We start from the raw sequence: 9141 nt of genomic DNA, 5'->3' as shown, positions 1-9141 counted from the left end.
CTCAAGGAATGATATACGTTTGTTCTCCTTTACAAAAATAAAATAAGGGCGGAGATTTTTAAACATCGCAAACGAGATACGTGGTTTTGTAGTTACACCGTCGATATTTGAGTTAGCGGAAGAGTTGGAAGAAAGTATAGTTAGAAATGTAAATTTAACGCAAGTTAGGATGTCATTTTTATCCTTCCCACAGAAGATTTCACAAAAAAAGGAGACCACAGCTCAAAACCATCCAGTGATTCCGAGGATCCTCCAAGCTGCAGTTTATATGCAAATTTAAAATTGTTACGTTCCGAAACAAACAACTTTGCGTTGAGCAAAAAATCGAGCTCGTAAACAAGCGAATAAAAATGTAAAACCTAGTCGAGTCAACTCAATTCCCATCATTTCGAATTTTACGAGCAAAGTAGAAAATGAATCCAACATTTTCATTTAGCTTTAATATCAGGGTGTAAGCAGGGCATGCACATTAAAAAACGCAGACACTAATTCTTCAACAAGCAGAGTCTCAGATTAAGTTTTTGTTACAAGTCAATGATAGAACAGTGAAAGGATGCAATTTGTCTTCGTGCTCGACAAAGTCCACTGCTACCGTGCTAAAGATAAACGCCGTACGAGTCATCAGGCGTTGCCGATTTTCTTTCGACAAATCACGAATTTTCAGAAAATTCGAGAATATTTTTCTTCCGATTTTTCAGAGGATTTTGTCCGTAATATAATCTGGAAAGTCCTTAAATACCAAAGGAAGAATATTCATGGTTTTTCTCAAAAATAAATATTATCTGACAGGAAATTTGGCAACATTCGAATGCTCATTCGACGTTTTTACTTAGCACGACGAAAAGCATCGGAAAACAATTTAACTCCGATTTGTATAGATTTGCACTGTTTACGGTAGGATACGTCTCACGAAAAGACGAATTTCCATTGAGATGGAGGAAAGATTTGAAATTACCGTCGGAAGTGCACGAAGCAAGGATGGGAAGAGGAGGTTCCGCATACTGAAGCACATTCAAATCCTCCCCCCCCCCTTCCCCACAATCCTTTCTAACGTACGTACAGAGCTTACTATTGAAAGTTTATGTCTGTCCGCCCGTGAAAGGAATATGTAATTTTTTTCGCTGACATTTCCCAATTATCTTTTCACTACCCACTACATACGTTGTCATTTTTTCTCACTGCAGGTATATATAGTTTAAAAAACTAGATTTAGTAGGTCGAAGGCTGATCCTATTTATTGTCATGGAGTTCCCCATGATATTGCAATCGTTCCGCTGCTTCCATCTAATATTTCAATAAATTCAACTTTTTTCATAAAAAATCAACGTAGGAAAAATCCTTCCATTTCAATTGAAGCATAGGGCACAGGGTAGATTCGGCCTAAAAATTAACGAGGGACCATTCCACTACCAGCGATTCGCGCCTTGAATCGCGTGTGGATGGGTTACACATACACCTCGAAACAAGGTGTAAACTCCAGCAGGCGCAGTGTAGGCAATTTGCGCAGCGGAGTTTATGTGTAACGGTGTAGCGTTTGCAGTATCTCCACGATGTTGAAGGCGCTATATATAGTGCGCGCGGGCGAGCCTTTCATTGCCCGCGATAATTCTTATTCGAGTACGCTGCATAGATCGAGTCAATGGAGGAAGTCAGACAGACTTTGGAAACTTTAAAAGCTCATAATTCTGTTCGTACAAAACCGTGAAATATTCCCATCCGAGCACCCATAAAACTTCAAAATTTGGCAAATTAAACATCAAAATTTGAAGTTTTAGTTGAAAAATTCATGCCACACCTCGACGATCTTTAGATTGAGCTGACTTACTTTAAATAACAGTTGTGTTCTTATATAAATGTTGACTATTATTTTTGTTTGTTTGAATACTATTCCCTTTTCTGTTGTTTTTATCATGGTGATCTTTTGGCTTATAAACATTATCTTACCTATTAAGTTTAAATTGTTTATGACTTGATCGACTCGATCCACTGGGCGCTGATTTCTGGCAGATTTCATGGCATCCTCCTTTTCTTACCTCTTCTTTCAAAAATGCGATTTTTGCTACATATCATCAATCGGATTCCATTGTCTGATGTACATCGACATAAATAGCGGGAGTCTTCTTCGCGGTTCGGGTCGTGCACTTGAGCCGAAGTTCAACCCCCTTATCAACCCCAATCGATTGTATTCGCCGCGGATGATGCAAAACTGTTCTACAACGTTTGTTTTTATACTATTAGGAACGTTTTGGCGGGGTCTCGTGTCAATTTCAAAATTCATCATTCGTAATTTCTCGTATATGCCGCATCCTAGAGACCCTGTTGAAAATGTTTAAGGTTTCATTTCCATACCTCTTCTTGATTCTCGTTTTTGTAATAATTCCACAAATATGGGCGCAATTTCGATAATGGCATATTTGCAGGGGTATAAACTTCTTCGTCAGCGACATACTATTTCAAGTGGATCATATAAATGAAATACCAATTGAAATAAAGGCTCAATTAGTAGCGGGCACTTCCATATACGTCTCTCTCGAACTTCCATCGATACGCTTCTCAAGAGAGGGATCTCAGCTTTTAATTTATTCGCGGGAAATTGTGGGAAATCTCAAGTGGATAGTCATCTGCGGAATGATTTACTAATTGGCTCCGGAAAACGCTCCACTGGGCGGATCGGTCCACCCGGGGGGAGTAATTTATCAACTTGTTTTCCTGACTCCGCCCGCAGATCAGTATAATGATGCAATTTCTGAAATTATTTTCTCTTCAAAATGGGCAACTCGAGTGGGTAAAAAATAAGGAGTACAGCACATATTCGATTCGAAGAGAGTATTTTAACGGTACTTTTTCGGTACATTCCCAAGAAATTTAGCACCTCCTCAACAGAGAAATTTTGAATTTTTTCGGTACACCCAATTGACGAAATTCGAAAAATTTCAAAAATTTGAATTCCTCGCTCAGTTTGCGACAAAAATGACAAAGAAATGAAGGACCTTCTTGCGGAATTTTTGCACTTTTTCAGTAATTCCGTACCGCGCTTGGAAAATCAGTACTATTTCAGGACTTTCCGGAAATTCCGGACCTGTAGACACCCTGACCCCCTATTTTCCGGACCGCGCTTGAAAAATCAGTACTATTTCGGGACTTTCCGGAAATTCCGGACTTGTAAACACTCTGACCACCTGTTTCCTGGTCCATTTTAGTTCATAATCTTTGCAGTCGGTGAAAATGTAATCTTTATTCCCGCTTGTGACACTATGAAGGCCTAAAATACGCGAGCCAATCAGAAATTGTCTTCCTTCTCGGTATAAAGGGACTCTAGTTCATACGACGATTTTAGTGGATAGTAATCTGCGGAATGATTTACTAATTGGCTCCGGAAAACACTCCACTGGGCGGATTGGTCCACCCGGGGGGAGTAATTTATTAACTTGTTTTCCTGACTCCGCCCGCAGATCAGTATAATGATGCAATTTCTGAAATCATTTTCTCTTCAAAATGGGCAACTCGAGTGGGTGAAAAATAAGTAGTACAGCACATATTTTTTTCATCAAAGTTGTAAAGCAATATACATTGAATAGCTCAATAAATGCCGATTTTTTCAATCGATTCTTATTTGTCCGATTGCTCCCGGCCAGAGAGAATTGGATAAATGAGAATCGGGTATGAAAATCTTTTCATTTTTTTGGTCGTTCTAATGTCGACGCGGGCCTAAGAGAACGCGAAGCGTCATCTGGGGGTTGGGCCGCGTAGCGGCCAGGGGGAATAGCCCCCTAGTAAACTATAAACGCAGGACGGCAATTACCTTTGTAAATTTAATTTGCATGTTTCCAGTACTTTAATTTCAAAGAATGTAAGTTGCACGATCCTAGCAACATTGGAATGCTCTTGGTTCCTTTTTGCAAAATGCAATCCAACTAATGAGCTTACACCATCCAAAAAGCGATTCCACGACAAGCGCAACCGACTCGGTGATTTGAACATAGTCCTTTTCCGCACAGCTCGTCCGGTTGGTCCTCGAATTCTGCAACATCTCATGAGCTTCAAGGGTCATGAGTGCCTGACGCTTGGATCGTTCACGGAACATTGAGAGAGCTTACGGGGATAACGTGTGCTCTCGAGAGGTTAAATAAACGTTTTTAAATCAGAAGGAACTATCTTCATAATAGCATGAGCCCTGAGTCTCGCAAGAATACATGCACGGCAGGGCCCATGTCGCAGTGGATGTAGTTCCTTTTGATTGAAAAACGTCCAAATAGCGCTCGTTCCAATGGCCCGCATGAGATGACTCGTGCACGTTATGAACATAGCAGGGCATACAAGCAATCCGTTTTTCGCCCAAGCCCATTTTCCGTGTTGTAAGGTTGTGCATCAAAACATTTTAAGTGCTCAGCCGATATGGAGCGCCTCTTGATTTCAACCTGCCTCTAGAATTCTAGTATACTAGAGTACCTTTATAGACAGAGTATGGCCATTTCTATTCCGGTTTTTCATTAGTCTTGTAAAAATAGGCTGACACGATGTTCTTACGGCCATAAATAAACAAAAAAGATGGCTGTTATCAGCAAGGAAGATTGAGGTCATGCACATCTTACATCCTCCTGTGATAAAGGTGAAAGGCGATTTAACAATGTTTTAATGTGTTTTTTGTGTGTTATTCGTAGATATGCTAGTTTAAATTGTTACTGCCGTGTAATTGAAATTTTTTCAAATTTTAGCCTCTTATCAACGTTACGGTGAGCCGCCATCTTGTTTGTTTATTTACGGCCGTAAGAGCACCATGAAGCCTAATAATTCGTCGACCAGTCAAAAAGCGGCACAGTTTTTCTGTAGTAAAAAGATACGAATGGCCATACTCTGTCTATAAAGGTACTCTATAGTATATATACTAGAGTCATTTTATAGAGAGAGTTGAGACAAGGTGGCTTATGTTCCGTAATATTTGATCAACCTATTCCCGAATTCCTATTTCCAATCTCTCTCTCATTCCATTTGTTCCTTGCCTTACCCCCAGAGTGTTTACTAAAACAGGTTGGCCAAAAATTAGTATTTTTACAGTACTTTTTCGATACATTCCCAAGAAATTTAGTACCTCCTCACCGGAGAAATTCAGTACTTTTTCAGTACCCTCAATCGACGAAATTCGAAAAATTTAAAAAATTTGAATTCCTCGCTCAAATTGCGACAAAAACGACAAAAAAAAAAAAAAAAATTCAGGACCTTCTTGCGGGATTTTCGCACTTTTTCAGTAATTCCGAACCGCGCTTGAAAAGTCAGTACTATTTCCGGACCTGTAGACACCCTGACCCCCTATTTTCCGGACCGCGCTTGAAAAATCAGTACCATTTCGGGACTTCCCGGAAATTCCGGACTTGTAGACCCCCTGACCTCCTATTCCTTGGTCCATTCTAGTTGATAATCTTTGCAGTCGGTGAAAATGTAATCTTTATTCCCGTTGTGACACTATGAAGGCCTAAAATACGCGAGTCAATCAGAAATTGTCTTTACTCTCAGTATAAAGGGGCTCCAGTTCCTACGAAGTTTTTACGCGGCAAGGCAGTATACAACCTCTAATTACGGCCTTCATAGCCGTGCTTCGTTCCCAGTGATTCCTCTTTGATTTCCACCGAGAAGGCAACGGCTGCTCCTCGAGATGGGATGGTGGCCCGAGCGAATCGCGGCTGCACAGAGAAAGGATGGAACTACGAGCCTTGACGAGATAGACCGAGCATTTCATCGCGGAAAGGCCCCCCAGGCATTCTAGGTTTGTAAGGAGGCTCTGTCAGGAATGGCGATGATGATTGCGGGTTATGCAAACTGCAGAACACAGCGGCGGCGCATGTTGCCTAACCGTCGTGGTGTCCTCAGATTTCTCTTTCACTCGGGTAAAAAGGGACGATGTAAAAAGTTTGAAAGAAGGGCGTCGATGACTCAAGTCATAAATGAAAAGCTCTGAGCAAAGATTTAAAATATTTTCTTTTCTTTTTTTTATCTGGACGGATTCAACCGAGATCAGCCTAATTAAATTTAACGTTACCCTTTGCTTCTTATGTACGCTAATGCCGCGCTGAGCTTGGTGAACCCAAGTCCCAATACAGGGAAACAATATACTTCAGTCGATATAGACTGCTTGGCGAAACTGTTCAAAAATCCCGAATAGGAAACTCTTTTTATTCTTTCTTGGGTAAAAATTCCAGCATCTTGAACTTTCACGAGTTTCTTCATATAAATCACCGTGCCTTAGTCAATTTTACAAATTTCATTTTAAATGTTGCGTATTCTGCAGTTTATTTTGTGTTTAGAATTAATATAAAGTACATTTTAGAATTAAAGAAAAATTGACGCCAATTTTTTTCCATAAATTTTATGATGTAAATTTCATATGAATTACTTAGAAAAGAACAAAAAGGGTTTCCTAACTTGTGTATTGAAATAATTTTTTACACCACTTCTAAGTCAAGAAACAGACAGTGCTTCAAGAGCAGTTACTCGGTGTTAAGAAATGAATCTCAGTTCACCGCATTGAACATGACTTATTGAGGCTTTTGGTATTCTCAACCAAAGACACCGCCTCAGTCCTCTACACTGAAAAAAACACTCGGCGTTTTTACCACGGTCCGTTGGTACCTTTACCATCTCACTTTATTTACCAATTATTGGTAACTTTACCAAGACAGACTGGTAAGCTTACCTAGAAACCGGTATTTTTACTGTATTTTTCAGGTAAGAATACCACTTTTATTGGTAATCAATTCCCGATAACTTTGCCATTTTATCACGGTAATTCTACCACAGTCGATAAAAAATATTGGCGTTTTTACCAAGATCCAGTAAAATTACCGAGAAAGTTCAATAATTTTACCGAGATTTCTCGGTGAAATTACCAATTCCATAAATGGTAATTTTACCAAAAAAAAACTGGGATCAAATAAAACCCTAAATTCTTGGAAATTTTACCCTTTTCTTAGTAGAAACACCTAGATTTTTTTTTTCAGTGAGTCCTCTAAGCCAAAATACGCTTGCGGAATTCGACTAAGGGTTTTCTCTCCATATTGATTTATACTCGCATCTAAATAGACACGTGCTTTAAAAGAATTCTTAATGTAGACAGTCTCATTTCGCCGGCCACCATGGAATTATTCATAAGAGCACTCAAGCATTGAGAGTCGGCAATATATCCACGGCCACGCCGGAACTCAGTATTCATTGCGGTTTTCCGATTCCGTTAGGAAGCGGACACTATTAAGTTCGTTATGGTGTACCGATGCCAAATCTTTTCTTTAAATATTGTAATAGATCGCCAGACTAGGTGCAAATTGAGCCATTCTAATGTGTGTTTTCTCTTCAAAATTTCGCGTACAAGTCGATCGGCACAATTTCAATAACTGCAATTAACTCTTCACTGGAAAAAGAACACATTGGATCTAGAGTCCAGACTCGTGAAAACATTGACAAGAAAAAGGACTCTTGATTCGATCAGATGTAAGCTTAAATCAAAAGAAAATCCGCTCAAATTAAGAATGTTGGTTCTTGATTTAAGCTTAAATCTGATTGAATCAAGAGTATTTTTTCTTGTCAATGTTTTTAAGAGTCTGGACTCTAGATCCAATGTGTTTTATGTTTTTTTTTCCAGTGTTAACAAGGTTATACAATTTTATTTACCTTTGTCTACGGAAAATTGAAATATCTCTCCCACGAGAGAAACGGTTCTGGCAGGCTATTTCATAAGGCAGTGCTCTTTCCGCACCCTGTGTTGTTCAAAGTGTGACAACAACAACGTGAAACAGCTGAGCGAAGCGCCAAAATTTAAGTTGTCACGAGCCCATACCGCAGAGCCTGTTACGGTTACGTTTAATGTGTGCGATTCAACTCAAATATATTTATGATTTTTTACGACCGAAAATGCCTCGAAAAATGTAAACATCAGGAATGTAAATTTTAATATAAAATGTGAATCATAGTTATGGGAGATACTTTCGACGATTTCCGATGCAAAATCGTTTAGTACGTGGAATTTTGCTGGAGGAACATGTATCATAATACCAAAATTTGCATCTTGTTTCGCGGTTTATACTCTTTTTTAAGTGTGTCTAGGTGCAGTCTGCCACCGGTGCAACTAATTTTCGGCCTTTGTTCCTCTTGAATGCAGTCCACGCGGCCCCAGAGAAAATTCGTTCATTATGTTATTATCATTGTGCCGTTTCATTTACACACTGGGGAACTCGCTTTTCCGTTGTCGCTCAATAATTCCGTTCTATTCATTTCCGCCAGCGCTCTCAGAGTTAGAAAACTATACTGAGAACATTTGATGACATCCTCTTTTTACTGCAATAATTTGCTATATCTGCTGCGATAACAGAGAGAGAGCCGTAACTCTCAAATTATTGAAATCGCGTTTCTTTTAAATTTGTCTAATCTCCTTTAGATGAAATCACCAAAATAGCTAAGAAGGTAACATTTGCCTTATAAAAACGAGACGTATGAGAAAGCCATTGGTGCGCAAACATTGACGTATCAGACAAAACGGAAAGGACTATTATTACTCCAGAGAGCAAATAAAGCCTGCGCTTTTGAGTAAAATGCCTCCATTTTCTTCCTATTTTTAACCTGAAAATGAGTTCTTTGTGTGTCCAAAACGCAACCATGATAGCACGCAGAGAATAGCTTTTATGGTTGTCTTATCTTAGACTAGCCTTACATGAAAATAAATAACACCCTTTTCATATATTACTCAAATGAAATCGGTTGATTTTTAATCATCTAAACGATCTACAAGAACTTCTCGGATGATTGGTGGAAATTAGACGAAAAACGGAACCTTCTTTAAATAAAATTTTCCCTTTGCAGACGCTAGTGAGCCAATTCTCTCAAAACTTAACTTTTGCACTTGCCGCTCTCTTCGCTGAAACGACAGAATATTCCACTACCAGCAAATCGCGCCGTGGATCGCGTGTGGATGGGGTACACATACACCTCAAAACAAGGTGTAAACTCCAGCAGGCGCAGTGTAGGCAATTTGCACAGCGGAGTTTGTGTGTAACGGTGTAGCGTTTGAAGTATCTCCACGATGTCGAAGGCGCTATATATGGTGCACGCAGGCGAGCCTTTCATTGCCCGCGATAATTCTTATTCGAGTACGCCGCA

The sequence above is a fragment of the Bemisia tabaci genome, chromosome 9, assembly GCF_918797505.1.
Source record: "Bemisia tabaci chromosome 9, PGI_BMITA_v3".
Lineage (NCBI taxonomy): Eukaryota > Metazoa > Arthropoda > Insecta > Hemiptera > Aleyrodidae > Bemisia > Bemisia tabaci.
This window is presented reverse-complemented; position numbering follows the sequence as displayed.